The sequence below is a fragment of the Ailuropoda melanoleuca genome, chromosome 1 (genome assembly GCF_002007445.2).
Source record: "Ailuropoda melanoleuca isolate Jingjing chromosome 1, ASM200744v2, whole genome shotgun sequence".
In the NCBI taxonomy this organism is placed as follows: Eukaryota; Metazoa; Chordata; class Mammalia; order Carnivora; family Ursidae; genus Ailuropoda; species Ailuropoda melanoleuca.
In genome coordinates this window covers 21,792,323-21,814,396 of record NC_048218.1, presented here as the reverse complement: position 1 = coordinate 21,814,396, position 22,074 = coordinate 21,792,323, and the positions used below count along the sequence as shown (strand labels likewise).

General features: G+C 34.8%; 1 protein-coding gene across 2 annotated transcripts in view; it reads left to right on the top strand.

Moving 5' to 3' along the window:
* The window catches only part of NCAM2 (neural cell adhesion molecule 2), a 523,501-nt gene that overhangs the window by 79,839 nt on the left and 421,588 nt on the right, over positions 1–22,074 (top strand). The window lies entirely within an intron of this gene.

The following is a 22,074-nucleotide window of genomic DNA, read 5'->3' as shown; positions in this document are numbered from 1 at the left end:
TCTCCTTCTCTACATTCCAGCTCTACTAGATGCCTTACATTTTCACTGATTCACCAGTCTCTTAGGCCTCTGAGCTTTTGCAGTTTTATTTGCTTCCAGTGCCTGAAAAGCACTTCCACTTTCCCTGGACCTCTATCTCAGGTTGGGGGACAAATACCCAAGCATTGTGTAGTCCAGAAATCTCCCTAGCTTCTCCTAAAAATAAGAGTGGAAAGCCTACTGTTTTCTCCTTCCAGAGTCTTTTCCTTCTACCATGGCATTTGTCAAAACAGAGCATGTGTTGATTTGGCTGTCTAACTGGCTCTGTTATTCCCTGAGATCAGGAATCTCCATTATAGTCAGTAGTAGTGACAGTAGTAATGGCAGCAGTCCTGGTAATAATAGTGGTAGTAGCAGTTTTAAAAGTAGTAGAATTTGTATTTCCAACTTGTTAGTATAGCACCTGGAACTCAGTGCAGGCCTGATGTTTGAGAGGATGAATGAATGAAAGAATGGATAAAGTGATGACTTTGTGCTAATAACGTTTCCATTTGATAGGGGAGAAAACTGAGGTTTAGATAGGTGAAACTATTTCTTTGCAGACATATTAGCTGAGCTTGGAATCTAGAGCCCAGTGAACTCTAAAATCCATTTTTTTTTGTTTAGTTGAGATTTTATTGAGATAATTGTAGATTTAATGTTGTATTTGGGTTTTCCAGACAAGCAGAACCAATAAGAGGTGGATAGATGGATGGATGGATGGATGGATGGATGGACAGATGGAGAGAGATCTAGAAAAGATTTATTATAAGATACTAGCTCAGCTGGGTATGAGGCTGAGAAGTGTCATGATCTGCATACTGCAACCTGGAGACCCAGGAGAGGTGGTAGTGGTTGAAGGCCTGAGAGCTGGAAAGCCAATGATGTAGATTCCAATCCAAGTTGAAAGCCTAAGAGCTAAGAATACTAAGAGTAGGAGAAGATCAGTGTCCCAGCTAAACAAGAGAGAGTGAATTCAACCCTTCTTTGCCTTTTTGTTCTGTTCAGGCCCTGAAAGGATTGGATGGTGCCCACCATATGGAGGAGGGCCATCTACTTTACTGAGTCTACCAGTTCAAATGCCAGTCTCTTCTAGATCACCTTCACAGACACACCCAGATATAATGTCTAACTAGCTCTCTGGGGATCCCTTTTGACCCAGTCAAGTTGACACATAAAATTAACTGTCGTAAGAAATTAGAGAAATTCCTTGTAAATTTTGTCCAGCTTTCCTCAGTGGTAAGATTTTGCAAAACTCTTGTATATAATATTATAACTAGGATATTGACATTGATGTACCTAGCTGATTCAAATTTCTTTCAGTTTTACTTTTACTCATTTGTGTGTGTTTTGGGTGCAATGAGTTCTATACAGTTTTATCACCTGTGTAGATTCCTATATCAACCAGCATAGTAGACATACTGAACAGTTCCTGTATGACAAGGATTTTCATATTGTGCTTTGACAACCACACACACTTCCCTTCCCCCTCCTCCCTGGTTCCTAACTCCTAGCAATCACTAATCTGCCTTCATTTCTAAAATTCCTTTTTTTCAAAAATGCTATATAAATGGAATTATATAGCATGTAATCTTTAAGATTCTTCACTTGAAAATACCGTGGTAATCAGTAAAGTAGTAGTAATAATATTATTAATAATTTACTTTCATCTGTGCATGTTATATAGATATCACTGATTAAGAGACTATCATACTTGGGTATTTCCTCTCCACGCCATAAAGACAGGGACTGTCATTCCCCACCCCACCGCCCCATTCTGCAGCTTTCCAACTGACTTGTACCGCACACATTATATAGTCGATACTCAATAAATATTTGTCTAAAAGAATGAATAAATTTGTAGTTAAAATTGTAGAGCTTTATATTCTCGGTTTATAGTAAAAACAGGACCTTTTGATGTTTTCTAATCATCGCCTATGTAATTAAACTATTTTTGTACTGAGTTAGAATGGTTGGTCACTGTGCTGGCGGGTTTTACAGGTACTAGAGAAACCTGTGCACTGTCCTCCTCTTTCCACTTCTACTTCAATCAACGGTCATAGTTCTTCCATTATCACATTATCATAGGATTCAAAAGGCTAAATTTAATCTTTTGTTGAAAATTGAGTTATAATTGACATACAGTATTATATTAGTTTCAGGTATACGACATAGTTACTCAACATTTGTATGCGTTCCAAAATGATTACCATGGAAAGTCGAGTTGCCATTCATCACTGTACAATATTAATACAATATTATTGACTGTGTTCTCCATGCTTCACATTGTATCCCCTTGACTCATTTCTTTTACAACTAGAAGTTTGTACTTTTTGATCCCCTTCATGCACNTTGTATTTCCGTGATATAATTTGTAGCTTCTCTTTCATTTCTAATTTTATTTATTTGAGCCTTCTCTTTTTTTTTTTTGGTGAGTCTAGCCAAAGGTTTGTCTATTTTGTTTATGTCTTCNTTTTGCCTTTCCTCAACCCCCTTTCCTCTGGCAGTCACTAATCTGTTTTCTGTATCTAGGAGTCTGAGTTTTGTCTTGTTGGTTGTTTTGATTTTAGACTTATTTCATTTAGTATGGTACCCCCAAGGTCCATCCATGTTGTTGCAAATGGCAAGATTTCATTCTTTTTTGTGACTTAGTAGTCCATTGTGTATGTATGCATGTTTATGTGTAAACACCACATCTTCTTCTTGGGTATATGATNGTAAGAAATTAGAGAAATTCCTTGTAAATTTTGTCCAGCTTTCCTCAGTGGTAAGATTTTGCAAAACTCTTGTATATAATATTATAACTAGGATATTGACATTGATGTACCTAGCTGATTCAAATTTCTTTCAGTTTTACTTTTACTCATTTGTGTGTGTTTTGGGTGCAATGAGTTCTATACAGTTTTATCACCTGTGTAGATTCCTATATCAACCAGCATAGTAGACATACTGAACAGTTCCTGTATGACAAGGATTTTCATATTGTGCTTTGACAACCACACACACTTCCCTTCCCCCTCCTCCCTGGTTCCTAACTCCTAGCAATCACTAATCTGCCTTCATTTCTAAAATTCCTTTTTTTCAAAAATGCTATATAAATGGAATTATATAGCATGTAATCTTTAAGATTCTTCACTTGAAAATACCGTGGTAATCAGTAAAGTAGTAGTAATAATATTATTAATAATTTACTTTCATCTGTGCATGTTATATAGATATCACTGATTAAGAGACTATCATACTTGGGTATTTCCTCTCCACGCCATAAAGACAGGGACTGTCATTCCCCACCCCACCGCCCCATTCTGCAGCTTTCCAACTGACTTGTACCGCACACATTATATAGTCGATACTCAATAAATATTTGTCTAAAAGAATGAATAAATTTGTAATTAAAATTGTAGAGCTTTATATTCTCGGTTTATAGTAAAAACAGGACCTTTTGGTGTTTTCTAATCATCGCCTATGTAATTGAACTATTTTTGTACTGAGTTAGAATGGTTGGTCACTGTGCTGGCGGGTTTTACAGGTACTAGAGAAACCTGTGCACTGTCCTCCTCTTTCCACTTCTACTTCAATCAACGGTCATAGTTCTTCCATTATCACATTATCATAGGATTCAAAAGGCTAAATTTAATCTTTTGTTGAAAATTGAGTTATAATTGACATACAGTATTATATTAGTTTCAGGTATACGACATAGTTACTCAACATTTGTATGCGTTCCAAAATGATTACCATGGAAAGTCGAGTTGCCATTCATCACTGTACAATATTAATACAATATTATTGACTGTGTTCTCCATGCTTCACATTGTATCCCCTTGACTCATTTCTTTTACAACTAGAAGTTTGTACTTTTTGATCCCCTTCATGCACTTTGCCTTTCCTCAACCCCCTTTCCTCTGGCAGTCACTAATCTGTTTTCTGTATCTAGGAGTCTGAGTTTTGTCTTGTTGGTGGTTTTGATTTTAGACTTATTTCATTTAGTATGGTACCCCCAAGGTCCATCCATGTTGTTGCAAATGGCAAGATTTCATTCTTTTTTGTGACTTAGTAGTCCATTGTGTATGTATGCATGTTTATGTGTAAACACCACATCTTCTTCTTGGGTATATGATTTGCAAACATCTTCCATTTGTAGGTTGCTTTTTCATTTTGTTGATGGTTTTCTTTTCTGTATAGAAGCTTTTTAGTTTGATGCAGTCCCCTTTCTTTATTTTTGCTTGTTTCCCTTGTCTTTGGAGTCAGATTTTTTAAAAAGTCACTAAAACCAAGCTTATAGCCCATGATTTCTTCTGTAAGTTTTATGGTCTAAGATCTTACATTAAAGTCTTTAATCTATTTGAGTTAATTTTGTATATGGTGTAAGATAGTGGTCTAGTGTCATTTTTTACATGTAGGTGTCCAGTTTTCCCAGCACCATTTATTGAAGGGACTGTCCTTTCCCTGTTGTACATTCTTTCCTCCTTTTTCAGATATTAATTGTCCTTGTATACAAGGGCAGTATGGACATTTTAGCAATATTAATTATTCTGAGCCATGAGCACAGAATGTTTTTCCATTTTTGTATGTCTTCTTAAATTTCTTTTGNTTTTGTATGTCTTCTTAACTTCCTTTTGTCACTGTCTTAGAGTGTTCAATGTATAGATTTTTCACTTCCTTGGTTAAATTTATTCCTAGGTATTTTATTGTTTTTGATGAAATTGTAAATGGGATTGTTTACTTGATTTCTCTTNAGCGAGAGAGGGAACACAAGCAGGGGGAGTGGGAGAGGAAGAAGCAGGCTCCTAGCAGAGAAGCCTGATGTGTGGGGCTCGATCCCAGAAGGCTCGATCCCAGAATGCTGGGATCCCGCCGTGAGCCGAAGGCAGACGCTTAACAACTGTGCCACCCAGGCGGCCCAGTTCCTAACATTTTTAACCTCCATATGTTTGTGGCTTTTTTCAGTTTTCTTCTTGTAATTGATTTCTAGTTTCATGCCATCATGTATGGAAAAGATGCTTGATATGTTTTCAGGCTTGAATTTATTGAGACTTGTTTTGTGGCCTAAAATGCGATCTAGCCTGGAGAATGTTCCATGTGCACTTGAGAAGAATGTGTATTCTGCTTCTGTCTTTATCTATAAAGTCCATCTGATCTAATGTGTAATTTAAGGCTGATGTTTCTTATTTTCTATCTGTATGATTTATCCATTGANTTCTTATAGTTTGTTGATAGTGTATAGAAATGCAACAGATTTATTTATATTAGTTTTTTATCTTACAAATTTACTAAATTCATTTATTAGGCCTAATAGTTTTTGGCGGAGTCTTTAGTATTTTCTGTATGTAGTATCATGTCATCTATAAATACTGACAGTTTTAATTCTTTATTTCCTATTTGTATGTTTTCTATTTCTTTTTCTTGCCGTGTTGCTATGCCTAGAACTTCTAATACTGTGTTGAATAAAATTAGGTAGGATGGACATCCTTGTCTTTTTCCTGATCTTAGAAGACAAGCTTTCATCTTTCACTGTTACGTATGATTAGCTGTAAGTTTATCATATATGGCCTTTATTATACTGAGGTATGTTACCTTTTTCCCAATTTGTTGAGATTGGGTAAATTGATGTTGAATTTTGTCAAATGCGTTTTCTATATCTATTAAACAGTCATACGATTTTAATCTTTTGTTATTGTGGTGTATCACATTGATTGATTTTCAAGGATATTGAAACATCTTTGCATCCCTGGAATAAATTCCACTTGATCATGGTGTATGGTTCTTTGTATTGTTGAATTGAGTTTAATAATATTTTATTGACATTTTCTGTATCTGTGTTCCTCAGGGATATTGGTCTGTAGTTTTCTTTTTTTGTGGTATCCTTGTTTGGTTTGTTAACCTTATAAAATGAATTTGGAAGCATTCCCTTCTCTTCAATTTTTGGAATACCCTGAGAAGGATAGGTATTAAATCTTTGAGTGTTTGGCAGATTCACCAGTGAAGCTGTTTGTCCTGGAGTTTTGTTTATCGGGAGGTTTTTATTATTGATTCAATCTCCTTACTAGTAATCAGTCTATTCAGATTTTCTGTTTCTCTTGATTTAGTCTTGGAACATTGTAAATTTCTAGGAATTTTTCCATTTCTTCTAGGTTGTCAGATTTTTTGGCATGTAACTGTTCATAGTAGTCTTTTATGTTCTTTTGTATTTCCGTGATATAATTTGTAGCTTCTCTTTCATTTCTAATTTTATTTATTTGAGCCTTCTCTTTTTTTTTTTTGGTGAGTCTAGCCAAAGGTTTGTCTATTTTGTTTATGTCTTCNTTGTATTTCCGTGATATAATTTGTAGCTTCTCTTTCATTTCTAATTTTATTTATTTGAGCCTTCTCTTTTTTCTTGGTGAGTCTAGCCAAAGGTTTGTCTATTTTGTTTATGTCTTCAAGAATCAACTCTTAGTTTCATTCATCTTCTATATTCTCTTTTTAGTTTATATTTTGTTTATTTTCAGTCTGATCTATATTATTTCCTTCCTTCTACTACATTTGGGCTTCATTTGTTTTTCTTTTTCTAGTTCCTTTAGATGTAAAGTTAAATTGTTTAAGATTTCTCTTATTTCCTGAGGTAGGCCTGTATTGTTATGAATTTCCCTTTTAGGATCAATTTTTAATGCATCCCCATAGATTTTGGTGTATTGTATTTACACTTACGTTTGTCTTTAGGTATTTTTATATTTTTTCTTTGATTTCTTCTATGACTCTGTAGTTGTTCCTAACATTTTTTTTTTAAAGATTTTATTTATTTATTTGACAGAGATAGAGACAGCCAGCGAGAGAGGGAACACAAGCAGGGGGAGTGGGAGAGGAAGAAGCAGGCTCCTAGCAGAGAAGCCTGATGTGTGGGGCTCGATCCCAGAAGGCTCGATCCCAGAATGCTGGGATCCCGCCGTGAGCCGAAGGCAGACGCTTAACAACTGTGCCACCCAGGCGCCCCAGTTCCTAACATTTTTAACCTCCATATGTTTGTGGCTTTTTTCAGTTTTCTTCTTGTAATTGATTTCTAGTTTCATGCCATCATGTATGGAAAAGATGCTTGATATGTTTTCAGGCTTGAATTTATTGAGACTTGTTTTGTGGCCTAAAATGCGATCTAGCCTGGAGAATGTTCCATGTGCACTTGAGAAGAATGTGTATTCTGCTTCTGTCTTTATCTATAAAGTCCATCTGATCTAATGTGTAATTTAAGGCTGATGTTTCTTATTTTCTATCTGTATGATTTATCCATTGANTGTGTAATTTAAGGCTGATGTTTCTTATTTTCTATCTGTATGATCTATCCATTGATGTAAGTGAGGTCTTAAAATCCCTTATTATTGTATTGCTGTCAATTTCTCCCCTTAGGTCTGTTAATATTTGCTTTATTTATTTTGGTGCTTCTATGTTGGAGATATAAATATAAATATGAATATGAATATTTATTTATAAATATTATAACTTCTTGCTGAATTGAACTCTTTCTCATTATGTAGTGACCCTTTGTCTTATCCATCTCTACAGTCATTTTTAAAGATTTTATTTTTAAGTAATCTCTATACCCAATGTGGGCCTCAAACTCACAACCCTGAGATGAAGAGTCATACAGTGCTCCAAATGAGCCAGCCAAGTGCCTCTCCATAGTCCTTTTTAAAGTCTACTTTGTCTGACATATTATAGGTACCCCAGCTTTCTTTTTGTTTCCATTTGCATATAATATCTTTTCCCATCTCTTCACTTTCATTCTCTGTGTGTCCTTGCTTCTGAAGTGAGTCTCTTAAATTTAGGCAGTATATAAATGTGAGATGTGTCTTTTTTTTTTTTTTTTTAAACCATTCACCTATTCTATCTTTTGGGAGTCTATTTACATTTAAAGTAATTATTGATAGGTAGATATGCACTTGCTGTCATTTTGTTGTTTCCTGGCTGTTTTTGTAGTTCCTCTCTGTTCTCTCTTCTCTTTATCTCCTACCTTGTGGTTTGATAATTTCCTTTGTGGTTATATTTAGATTCCTTTTGTTTCCATTTTCTTTTGTGTATTTACTATAAGTTTTTGTTTTGTGGTTATTGTGAGGTTCACATATATTATCCTATGTATAGAACAGTTTATTTCAAGTGATAGCAACTTAAATTTCAACATATTCAAAAACTGCCTTTTTATTCTCCTTCCACATTTTATGTTTTGATGTCACATTTTACATCTTTTTATTTTATGTATTTCTTAACTAATTATTGTATTGATTTTACTACTTTTGTGTTTTAACCTTCATAGTAGCTTTATAAGTGATTAAATGTATTGCTTTTACTATATATTTACCTTTTCCAGTAAGATTTTTACTTTCATATGTTTTCTTGTTATTAATTAGTGTAATACCTTTTCAGCTTATAGAAGTCCCTTCAGTATCTCTTGTAAGATTTGTTTAGCAGTCATGAACTCCTTTAGCTTTTCCTTTTCTGGAAAATTCTTCACCTTTCCTCTGATTCTGAGTATTAATCTTGCTGTGTAGAGTATTCTTGGTTGGAGTTTTTTTTTCCTTTCAGCCTTTGGAATATGTCATGCCTTTCTCTTCTGGCTTGCAAAATTTATGTTAATAAATCTGCTGGTAGGCTTATGGGGTTCCTCCTGTGTTTAACAATTCCTTTTTCTATTTGCTACCTTTAAGGTTCTCTTTTTATCTTTAACTTTTGACATTTTATTTATAGTGTGTTTTGGTATGGATCTCTTTGGGTTGATCTTATTTGGAACTCTCTGGGATTCTTGGACCTAGATGTCTGTTTTCTTTCTTATTCTACTTAATATTGTCCTATTGGTCCCTTAAGATATCTTCATTTGAATTTTTTTTTTCCTGCTCTCTTGGGACACTTCAATTGCTTTGTTTTACAGGTTGCTGATTTTTTTCTTCTGTGTCATCTAGTCTGCTGGTGAACCCTTGTAGTGTATTTTTTTTAAAGATTTTATTTATTTATTTGAGAGAGAGAGTGAGCAGGGGAGAGGGGCAGAGAGAGAGGGAGAAACAGATTCCCCGCTGAGCAGGGAGCCTGATTGAGCCCCAGTCCCAGGACTCTGGGATCATGACTTGAGCCAGAGGAAGACACTTAACCAACTGATCCACCCAGGCACGGCTTGTAGTGTTTTTTTTTTTTTTTTTAATTCAGTTATTATATTCTTCGGTCCCATTACTTTTGTTTGGTACTTTCTTATATTTTCTATGTCTTTGTTGAAATTCTCTCTGTGTTCATCCATTGTTCTTCACTGTTCAAAATGCCTACTGTATCTTAAATAGCCTGGGGAGGTTTATCTCATTTTCCTATACCACTTCGTTTGTCTGTACTACAGGGCTTAGGATGCATAAGGTTGATATTGAGGTGCTGCAAGGATCAGGGCTATCAAAGAGCAATGCAGGGTGCTTCAGTGTAACACGTGACACCACCTCAGAAACTGTGATTAGTCATTTTGAAAGATTAACACAACAAAATTTGTAACAGTGGTTGTAGTGGTACTTAAATGTGAGTCCTAAATAAAATGGACAGTTAACTCAACTAGAATAGTGAATAGAGCACTTTAACTTGGTTTAAAATGTCATAATTTATACTTAAGAGGTTCCCAGTTCAAGTGTGTGTATGTATGTGTGTAATTTTCTTCCTGTTCTTAGTCTTTACAATTTTATTCAATGCACTTATGTTATACTGATTTTTTCAAATTTAAAAGATTTTATTATTAATTTTTTTCAAATAGAAAAATCAATCCATCCTTTTCATAATGATATTTACCCTTTTGTGGACATATCTAACACTGTAGTGTCTTCCTCACAAGACAAGAATTGTATGAGAATTTAGATTGTCTCTAACATTTAGATTATGCATTGTTATTTTTCCTCTTAATTCTTTCCTGATAATTGTGAGGATTAGAAAGGAAATTTCATGTTTGAAAAGAATGAAAGCATACTTTTATTATTCCCTTGAGGATTTATATTGTTTTCTTTCATTGACTTCTTCAGATCCATTCTATACTTTTGCACCCTTCTCTTGTCCCAGAAACTGACTTGTATTTTAGTCAGTTGGGGTTGGCCAATAAGGAGTTCTTTCAAGAGACAGAAGAGAAGGGGGTCTGAGTATTTATTCCGTGACTTACTCTTTGGGACTATGTCCTGCTCTAATGCCACTGTTTCCCTTCAGGCAAGTCATCCACACATTTCTTCTGGATTTCGATAGCCTCTCCTCCCATTGAGGAGACACGTAGTGGCAACTGCTCCTCTGCTGTCAGCCCTGGTTCCTGAACTTTCCCTTATTGTTCATCTGTTCCTTGTCCACATCTTTGTAATTAGTCCCTTTGCACATAAGGTATTATCTTAATTTGAGTGTACCAGCTGTATCCTGTGGGGGCCATGGGGAGATACAGCATTTTGGGTGGCACTGACAGGATGTGGAATCCACTGAGACAGGAAATTGTGAGATTATTGCATAAGGTACTAAGAATGTATCCTGTTTGGATTCTGGGCTGAAAATTCAAATGAGAGTCTTCTGTTTGGCTTTGGCCTTTGGAAGGCTGAAATGATGGTCTGCTTTTGCATCATTTCTGACAAATCTGATCTGTGTATAGTCAATAATTGTGTGATCATGTAAGGACTCAATGTAACTAAGAGTAATATAAGAGGAATCAGTCATGTCCTCAAATTTATCCCTACTATCTATCACTTTTCAAACACATATAAATAATCTAAATATACCTTGAAATAAGTATCTCCTCATTTGTTTTATATGTGGAAGTTCTTTAAAGCAATATAGAAGTGTAATTATATTACAGCAAGAATATGACACTATATTAAATAATAATTACTTTTAATTTATATCCGAAGTTAATAGGTTTCAAATAGTTAAATATGATCCATATTAGCAATCAATACAAATATTAAGTGTACTACCCAGATCACTTTAGAAGAAGCATTTTGTCCTTCTCAAGCTAAGCAGATGTCAATAAAAATTTAAATAATGCAAAGCCAACATAATAGATATTAGGGATGCCAAAATTATAATTCATGTTACATTAATGTACTAATATCGATGATATCAAATAAAATAATGTTCAAGAACTATATTTAAATTATATATAATTGCATTGATCAGCTGTAAATTTTCAAGAAAAAGTTGTGTTGGAATTCTTCACATTTTGAAACTGAATTAAAAACATAATGTCCATGTTTTTACCTCCTACTTTCATATTAAAGGAAAACTCCGAATCACATATAACAGCCCTTGTGATCAATCATGTTGCATTCAGACGAGTATTGGATAGTCTTATATCCCAGGGGTTTATTTTGTGATTAATTTTTTCAAACTTTAGAATCTGCTTTGTGGAGTTTTTTTTATATTGAGATTTAATTGACATGTAACTTTATGTAAGTTTAAGGTGTACATGTGTTGATTTGATACATTTATGTATTGCAATATGAGTACCACTATAGCATTAGTTAACACCTTTATCATGTCCCACAATTATCGTTTCTTTTTTATGGTGAGAACAATTTAGATCTGATCTCTTAACAGTTTTGAAGTTTGTAATATAGTATTGTTGACTATCATTGCTATGCTGTGCATGTATCTGCAGAACATATTTNTTGACATGTAACTTTATGTAAGTTTAAGGTGTACATGTGTTGATTTGATACACTTATGTATTGCAATATGAGTACCACTATAGCATTAGTTAACACCTTTATCATGTCCCACAATTATCGTTTCTTTTTTATGGTGAGAACAATTTAGATCTGATCTCTTAACAGTTTTGAAGTTTGTAATATAGTATTGTTGACTATCATTGCTATGCTGTGCATGTATCTGCAGAACATATTTTTGATTTTAACAATCAGTGTTCAGTGAAACTGTTTACTGAACACATCCATTCACAGCTAGAGGCCTTCATAGGTAGTNAATTGCTATGCTGTGCATGTATCTGCAGAACATATTTATGATTTAACAATCAGTGTTCAGTGAAACTGTTTACTGAACACATCCATTCACAGCTAGAGGCCTTCATAGGTAGTGGTTTTTAAGCTTTAGGGATCATAGATTTACAATTTGAGTAGCCAGCCATATTATCGTAATCTTTTGTGAGTTTTTCGTTTGTTTTGTTTTGCTTTTTGGCAAAAACTGGCTGTTGAAAGCCTTCCACTCAATACAAGGAGTTTAGAACTAGAGGAATTATGCTTTGCAAGCAAATGGAATCTTTATTTGAAAGTACAATAAAAAATTACCCCAATAGAGAAGTATTTGGAACAATTACTGTTAATAAAGAAACCTACCTTTAAAAATAATTTTGTTTTCTGAAAAACTTTCCCCAGTAGCATTTTGCTATTCTCAAAGTTATGGTGCAATTTAGAATATAACTGCTTATTTTGGCCAGAAAACTTCTATGAGCTTTTTTCTCCCTCATGTATCTATCCCATCTGCTGGCTATTAGTGGCAATCAAACCCACAATAAAGAATCACATTAAAATCCACCACTTTTTTTTCCTGTTAGTTTTCTGAAATTCTCACACTGTTGGTAGTGATGCAGGCTGAATATTTCTTTGAACATCTATTTGTAATTGAAACTGGATACCCTATATCAGAATGAATTTGTCTGAAACTGAGATTTGAGCATGGATGCCCATGACATCTAAAATAACTGTTCTCTGCTTCCTTTCTTTCTCTCTGTGTTTATGTTGTTCTGTTATCATGCTCCTCCCTTCTCCCATGGCATCCTCCACTGTGATCTGTCACTGCTCTTTACATACCATATTTAAGCTGCCTGCCCATGTGTTCCTGAAAGTCAACTGAGTATGATATACTTCAATAGTGAAACATGCTACTATTTTTTTTTCTTTTGAGTTTATAAGTATATCCCCTGTGTGCATTAAATTGCAACTGCTAGTTTAAAAATTGTCATCCTCTTTACTTATTTCATCCAAGAAAGCATATTCTGAATCAGGGAGAAACATTTCAGAAGCTAACAGGCATCAGTGCAGTAACGGTAACAACATTAGCAACAACAGTGAATGAGTAGGAATGTGGAGATCAGAGGAGAGGGTGTGAACTGCTACTACCCTCCCTCCCCTTTCTACTTGAGGTCTGGTCTGGGGACCTGTAGCATCAGCAGCCCTTGGAAGGTTGTTGGAATGCAGACTCTGAGGTCCTAGTCCAGACATACTCAGTCACAATCTGGCATTCACAATTTCCCAGGTGATGTATATACACAATAAAGGATGAGAAGCATTGCTTTTCTTTCCCCTTTTTTCTTGCTTTGTGTCTTTCTAGCTACCGTTGTCAGATCTGCTAAAGTTTTTTTGAGGTATGTGGATTTTTAACGGGAAAGTTCTTAATTTTCAGAAATTATCTAATTTGGTTTTTGTTGTTGCTGTCATTTTTTTCTCTTTCTCTACTGTCGGGGACCAATAAAACAAACTGAAAATATCATTAGGTCTGAGAGGCCACCGGTTTGCAAACTTTTCTAAAACATGCAATGTCGAAAGTGAACGTGGGAAGCCTTATTGTATTTTCAGGAAACAGTAGTACCTAAATGACTACACAAAACTATTAACAGCAAAAAAATCAAGTGTTGCCATCAGTAGATATGCCAAGTTTTGTTTAGTTTTTAATAAGTGGCCCAAGTTTCTTTTATCTATAATGCTTCCTCCTTTCACTCTCTACCCTGTGTATTGTAGTCATACAGCAGCTAGAGTGACCCTATTAGAAATGAAGTCGAAACTCTCAGTTCCTCCAGTGGCCTCTGTCTTCCTCAGGAATAAAAGTCAGCACCTTGCAAGCTTTTTGAAAGACTCTCACTCTAGTTTCTCTTGTTTAAAATGACGTCCANCTTCTCTTGTTTAAAATGATGTCCAGTCACCCTGGCAAGCTCACTATTCCCTCAGCCACCTAGAAAAACTCTGCCCCCATGCCGTCTACCCAGATGTGGGCTGGCCTTTCTCTTCAGCTACGTGAGTCCTGCCTCAAATGTAATTTTCACTATGAGGCCTTCTCCAATGAAAACTGGAAATGGATAGCCCTCCACTTTCACTTCAGCCCCCACCCCTCTTTGATGCTTTCCCTCCAGAGCATTCACCACCATCAGACTTCTGTAAATTGGTTTATTTGTTCATTCCCTGTCTCTCACCACTCGAATGTTCATCCTGTGACAGGGACTTTGGTCTTTTGTTCATGCCGTATCCCTGGTGTGAGTACAAGGCTTGGCATGTGTGAAGGTGATTTTATTAAGTAAGTGTGTAGTGCAGTTATAACGTAATCAGAATCTTTTTTGTTCTATACGTTATGTGTATCTCTGAGTTATTTATTCCTCTGCTATGCTGAAAGTTTGATGACTATATTACTTTACTTTTAAATGTGCCCGTAACATAATATCTTCTTTAATAAAATTCTTTTAAATTTTGAGTGCTAAATTGTGGTTATCAACTCTATTCTAAATTGCATATCTGAGCTCTATTATTTGTTTTTGAACAAAATGCAACTTCAAATAAAATAGGAAATCTCATACGGTATAATGAAAAAAGTCCAGTTATCCTTAGAAAAGTTTTTTTTCCCCTTAAATGAGAAGGGCAATGAAATGAGCTTATGTAACTCTTTCTTGAAATATTTTACATTTTACTGAGAATAACAAGTATGGTTCCAAGTGCTATTCAGTGATCATCCTAAGAAACAGATTTGAAACTGTATGTTACTTTTCTCAAGTGCACTAGCTAGCCTCATAATTATCTGACACTGAATAGGTTACTCTAGATAGAATATCTTAAAATGCACAGTGTGATTTATTACTATAATTAAATCTCAATGTTCAAGAAATGGTGCTTTTTAAAAAAAGATTTTTCTTTCTTTTTTTCTTTTTTTTTACTTTTTATAAAATGCTGCAAAGATGTACACAGGAACATCTTGAAAGCTAATATTCATTTATGTATTCTCCATCAGTTAGGGAATTGGTTTTAGAAACCTTCGTTTTTATGGGACGCCTGGGTGGCTCAGTCAGTTAAGCAGCTTCCTTCAGCTCAGGTCATGATCCTGAAGTCCTGGGATTGAGTCCTGGGGCTCTCTGCTAGACGGGGAGCCTGCTTCTCTCTCTGCCTGCTGCTCCCCTTGCTTGTGCTCTTTCCCTCTCTCTGTCTCTGACAAATAAATAAATAAAATCTTTAAAAAAAAGAAACTTTTGTTTTTAATACATAAACAAAGCCCTAACAAACTAGATGTTCAATAAATATTTTATAAGTAACAAATGAATTCATTAAAAATGAATTTGTGGTAAACATATGTATTTGTCTATAGAATAGGTAAGTTCTTGCACTGAGTTCTCAGTGATAGGTAGGGAACTTGCCTGTCATGAGAAGGGTCATGAATCTCTTTATATAAAATAGAATTGGTAGTAAGTGGTTGGTAGAGGGTCTCTTGACTAAAGAGTTAATTAAAATGTACTTTCTGAAGCATTGTCAAATGTTTCCACTGTGATAGACAAAAATAACCTTAAAGGGGGAAAATTTTGAATTCTCATTTAATCTACTTTAATGACATAGAAGATTTAGTAGCTTCAGAAGTGAGGGGGGTGGAGGATTAGGATAGACTGGTGATGGGTATTGGGGAGGGCACATATTGCATGGTGCACTGGGTGTTGTGTGCAAGTAATGAGTCATGGGGCATTGCATCGGAAACTGGGGATATACTGTATGGTGGCTAATATAACAAAATAAAAATTATTTTAAAAAAGAAAAAAAAAGAAGATTTAGTAGCTTTCTTATAGCTTCTTTTGAATTGAATTTCAATTTAAGTATTAAAAATAATTTCAAATATTTATTTTACCCTTATATGCTGCAAAATAGATAGCTAGGCTAGAAGAATTTACTGCACTAATAGTTTAATTGATTTTACCTTTCAATTTTAATAGAAATGTCCATTAGCATGTATAGTTATTTTTATTTTATAAATAATGGCAACTCATAGTAGTGCCTCTTTGATGCTAGTAAGAAGACACAAAAATGAGCAGCATTTCTCAGAATACTTATAGAACTATTAGGTAAAAGAATATCAAGTTAGTTGACTTATTATTTCTATTTTAATGTGGAAAACAAAATATGAGGCAAAGGAATAATACAAATTGGGAAATCTGGATAGGAACTTAAAGCCCTTGATTCTCAACTAAGCCATGTATATACATGTAATATATAATTACATATTGTAGACATGCTCCAGAGATATTAAACTGATATATAATTCAACTACTGTATAATAGAAAATAATACTTTATATTATTTTCTTTTATATAGTAAAATTATATTTAATATTCTATAAAATATTAAAATAAAAACAATGTCAGTTACAAGTGTTCAGCAGAATTTTTGTAGCAATGAGTGGAATATCAGTTACTTGACATTACCTATATTTTCATGACTTTTTAATAACTTTTCATAATATGTCAAGTCCAAGGATACCAGAAAATATAGGAATTAGAGGAAGATCAGAAAGACAATTAGTCATACCCAGGAAAATTAATCAATAGGAATAATAAATTGGGTCAAGGTTTAAATGATGTGGTGTTCAAAGCAGGCATGGTGTATGAATAACAAGGAGTCTGAGATTCTGGCATCTGCCTCCTGACTTACTATTTTACCTCTTCGCTTTCTCCTTCCCTAGAACTGTGGAAACTGCCTCTCTGCCTTCTCCAGTTAGGGATCTAACTGACAGTTGCTATTGGACACTGCCACCAACCCAGAAATGGACATGTACAAGTGGAGATGGCAGGAAAAGCCTGTTTCTCTTTGGATTATGGGCTAATATGATGTGTACACGAAAGGCCCTGTAGATGACCCTTCAAGGGAAACCAAGAAAAAATGATAATAAAATTCTTGATAGCATATAGGTCCTTGCCCCAATAGTCCTCAGTTTCACTTTGCCTTTCCCCTCAATATGATTGCATGAGCCAATAATTCTTGCTTAGACCGAAACTAGGTTCATTCTTTAATTCTCAGCTCGAGTTATGATTAATGCATCTTCTGTGGAAGAACAGTTCTTAATAGTGCTGTTTGAGGTCAGATTATATATTAGGTTGGGCTGTACTGAGCCCACAGTTTAAGGTACAGAAGAAATAGGAAACAAATATAATATATGAAAATAGAACATAAAGATGCTAGCAGGCATCAAGTTCAGTATACGGAAAATGAAGCAAAAATTCCAACAGTATTTTATTTTCAATGAGATGTCCCAGCTCATATAATTAATGANCAGGAAACAAATATAATATATGAAAATAGAACATAAAGATGCTAGCAGGCATCAAGTTCAGTATCCATTATTACGGAAAATGAAGCAAAAATTCCAACAGTATTTTATTTTCAATGAGATGTCCCAGCTCATATAATTAATGAATCATCATATTGAGCCTCAGATCTAGAATCCCACATTTCATAGAAAACTACTCCTTTCAGAACTCTCTGATCGTCAAGCAACAGCCTGAACCCAAATAAAAAGGAGATATGCATGATCAACATTTGTCTTCTACCTAGGTCTCAGTCCATCAAGGTCTGTCATAGTTATTTCTCGAACAGGACTCTGTAGCTTCTAACCTTGACCAAGATAGGAATTGTTTATTATTTTGGTTCAATGTGTGTCTCTCTCCTTCCAGCCTAGCATTCAAATTCTCTTCTCAGTACTCTTTCTCCTTTGGCTTTGGTTTGGGAAGCATTTATGGATCTTTCTTTAAATCACAAATTTTCCCTTTGGTTTTGGCCACAGGGCCCATTGTAGGACTGTGTGAGTATGGGGGAAAAAGGAGACCAGCCAAATATTTTGCAGTATTCTTGCCTATATGAATAATTTTGAGTCCCTATATCTGCATATCAGGACAATTCTGGTGAGCCAGTTTTGTAATTTCAGAAAAGAAAGCCCACACTGACCAGCAAGAGTGAGTGATGTTTTCACCAGGCCACCCTCTTGAAACCTACCTTTCCACTGGGTCCCTAGGACATGACATACACACAAGTTTCAGAGATCTTCAGGGCATTAGATTGACTTCTTAAACAGGTTGGAAGAGAGTATCATGAAACACAGAAATGTGGGAAAGGAATTCATGTGGGTCCTGGTTTAGCTCAGAGGACCCCATCCAAAGGTCATTTTCAGCCATGCTCAGTCTTAAGGACCAAAGAGGAACTTAGGAAAATTTTCAAGAAGGCACCAGGAAGTCTGGGGTCTCTGTGATTTTAGACCTCATCAGGGGCCCTGCTTTTCTGGCCTAAAGAAGGTATACTTGGCTTACTTGTCCCTCTTTTTGGCTCTAGTCATGGTTGTTATAAAGATGGCTTTCCCTGAGTCCAGAACTCATTATACTCCCATCCCCAAACTTCTGACCTTCTAGTATTTTATGGCTGTGAATACCATTCCCAGTCATTCTGTTGCCCAGAGAGATGACTTGGAATCATCTCCTATCCATTCATCCTCCCATACCCAGTCCATCACAAATCATGCACACTGGACCTCTTAAATAAAATTATCTTGAATGTCATTCACTAGTTTCCATTGTCACACCCTCCTTCATGGACCAAGCCGTCAGTGCTATAATCACTTCATAATTGTTCACATCCATTCTAGTCCCTCTTCTAGAGAGAGCATCCTTTTAAAACAGGAGGTATGATTATACCACAATTTTGCTGCCAAAAAATTCATTTAGTCACCTCTCAGTCTTAGAATGAAGTATAAACAGACTATGGTAGGGACAATTCTTTTACTATGGTCTGCTTTTCCATTGCCTTATCTCTCCCATTGCTCTGCCTTAGCAGCATCTTTCTCTGTGACTGATTGTTCGTCTTTAGCTCCAAATTGCTATCCTTATTTTGGTCCTTTGTACTTCCATCATTTGTACTTCTCTAAACTCTCATTACATTTTGCACTTCTTTGTATCTCTCATCAAATTTGCAAATTTATATTTATCTTGTTTCCAAGGATATGCTTACGTTCTCCACTATGTCAGCTCCATGAGAAGAGATCCAATACCTCATTTTGCCACAGATTATACAGTTGACCTCTTAGCATTGTGACTAGCTGTATAGGTTGAATATCGAAAAAGAATCACAAATTGAAAATTGAAATTTATTGATAGATAATGAAATTAAAGTGTTCATTGTCAAATTTATATGCACAAATATACATTTGATGTTAATTTATAGAGAAATGGAGTTGTTTTAAAAGCATACAGACAACAAAGAAAACAAATAATTAGATAGTTCAAAAAGCAAATGTATTTGGGAAGAAAAACCCCTAAAAAAGTCTATAGGAAGGGTAACATAAAGATAATTTCAATGCTTGGACCGTTTTTATTCCCCCTTACCGAAAAGGTAAGGAATTTGCTCAGTCATTAAGTATGATTCTTCTAGATAAAAGATTAGAATGCCAAGTGTATTTCAAGAAATTGAGATTTGCTTCACTGAAAAAAATTCAATGTGGTTTTATAAATTAACTTATTTCAGTGTTTTAAAATATGTTTTCATAATGAGTGAATATAAGCTTGTTTTGAACTTAAAAGATCATGTGTACTACAAGGTAGCTTTCTGCAGGGATATTAGGGCCTAATTTGAAGGCTTATGTATAGACGTAAGTGAACATGTTTAAAGACAATTCTCAAAGGGTAGATTAACTAAAAGATTTAAGAAAATTCAAATTAAACACGTCTAATTGGCAAAATTTCCATAGGGATATTAATCATAATCAGTGAATAATAAAGAATATTGGTGCATATTACAGACATAATTATTGACTTCTAAGAGAGTTTTAAGTTTCTGTGAGCATTGATATTCACTATTAAAGAGGAATCAGTTCATTAGCTTTCTGTAGATAGGTTTGTTAATTAACATTTGATTAGTTAAATATGATCACTTTCCTGAAGTAGAGCTGTTGTTTTGAATAGCTTGAGAAATATTAAGTCAGGGGTCCCTGGGTGTCTCAGCTGGTTACTGCTCAGGTCATGATCCCAGGGTCCTGAGATGAGCCCCATATTGGCTCCCTGCTCAGGGGGGAGTCTGCTTCTCCCTCTCCCTCTGCTGCTCCTCCTGCTTATGCTCTCTCTGTCTTTCTCTCAAATAAATAAAATCTTAAAAAAAAAAGAAATATAAAGTCAATTCAGGTTAGGTCTCTGTGTTTTAAAAATTGAAGTATATACCAGTTCTAAAATGAGAGTGTTAACTTCATTGTCAAAAAATATAAGTCAACAAATAGATTCTTTCAAAGCATGTATGGTCCAGTTTAATCTTTTCATTTGGGGATATGTTTTTTGGTATAGAGCGCATGAGTGACTTACTAGTAACAGAACAAGAATTAAGGCACGCATATATACATAAGACTGTTGATACAGTTGAAGCACTAGTGTGACTAATTATTATGGTAAGCATATAAAATATTTCGTAAGTTTTTCAAAGTCATCTATCTATTGAAAGACACAGCTAACTTCACCTTTAACAAAAGATAAGAAAAGGGAGAAAACATGACATATATAGACAATAAGGACATGTCCAAAAACTAAATATGGAAGCAAAAAGTAAAGTGAAACTAAAAAAGTAAGATCTTTAAGGTAGAAAGACTGATAAAATACTTCTCAAATACGCTTATTTCTACAAAGAATGAAGGTATTGTGTACATGTGATAATATAAACAAAATCAGTGGAGCATGAATATTATAAAGAAAAACATCAGTGAGTAAGAAAATCTTAAATACTTGTGTATCATTCCATAAAGAAAATCATGTTAATTTTTATCCTTTGTTTCAAATTTCAAAGTATCAGCTTTCCCATAGTGTATTTCAGAGAGCTATGATTTATCTTTTCTTTATATTTCTAATCTAGTACACTATCTGATATAGAGTAAAACTCATTAGCGATTGGCTGTTGACTATTATGCCTTCCCATCAGAAATTGACAGATGTACTTTTTAAAATAAATGGAAGTGAGGGACAAGAGAGAAAAACTAATGAGGCATGTATGTATCAAAGGCAACATGAGCAGAACATCTGTTTATGGGAAACTGGAAAGTCTTTAATTATCCGATGGGAATAACCATGAAGATTCATTTCCTCTTGCATTTTGTCTTTGTCTTACCTTAAACTTTACCCTTAGCTATTACTGTTAATTTTATTTAATACATTATATAACAATGCCACAAATTCTGATCAACAAGGGTGCTTGCCAGGTTGTTTCAAATTTCGTCATCTCAGACAGAATAGATAAGATGTTGACTTTGAGTATTTTAATTCACTTCGTTTTAAATTCTCAATTGTTTAGTAGGAATTTCTTTTTGCATTTTCACTGTAATGACCTCTCAAGGTGCATTTGCATGGAAGTGCAGGACCATAAAATGACAGTGCAAGATGAAGCTATGCAAACAAGTCAATAGGAAAGTGATGATTGTTCTGACACATATAACATTTTTTTTTGTCAAAACATTAAGACATCTCTTACTGTAGTCATGAATGCATAGAGACATGAAAAAATAGTAAAACTAATATTTGTTCAATACACTGTAGTTTAAAGCATTAGGGATATTAAGAATTAAAGTGATTTCTTTCTTTGTAAAATACTTCTCCAGACTTGTATGAACAGTGGTTGCCGTATCGTTTTTCATTCATGGTTAGTCTCATTTTTCTGACGCCTTGGTGGCTTGTCGAATTTCTAAGTTTGGATCGCTTTCCAATACCTTATTCTTTGCTCTTTCAATGTCATGAAATATTTCTGAGAGTTCCTTTAATGTGATGTTTTTGTTGGCATCACTGCCATTGGAATATCGTCCTCCTTTTTATCAAAATAAATTTTTTTCATCTGTGCCAGGTTTTGCCTGAACAAGGCTCTCTGGATTCATGTCTAGAGCCTCTCCACTGGCAGCAGTACCTGCATTCCCAAGGAAGTTATCTCTTCTACAACTCCATTTGCCTTTGTCTTAAATTTTACTTCACTTCAGCATTATTGTTCTTAGTTTCCTCCTTAGTTTTTGTTGGCCAGTTCCCTCATTCATGGTCATTTCTGTTAAATGTCATAT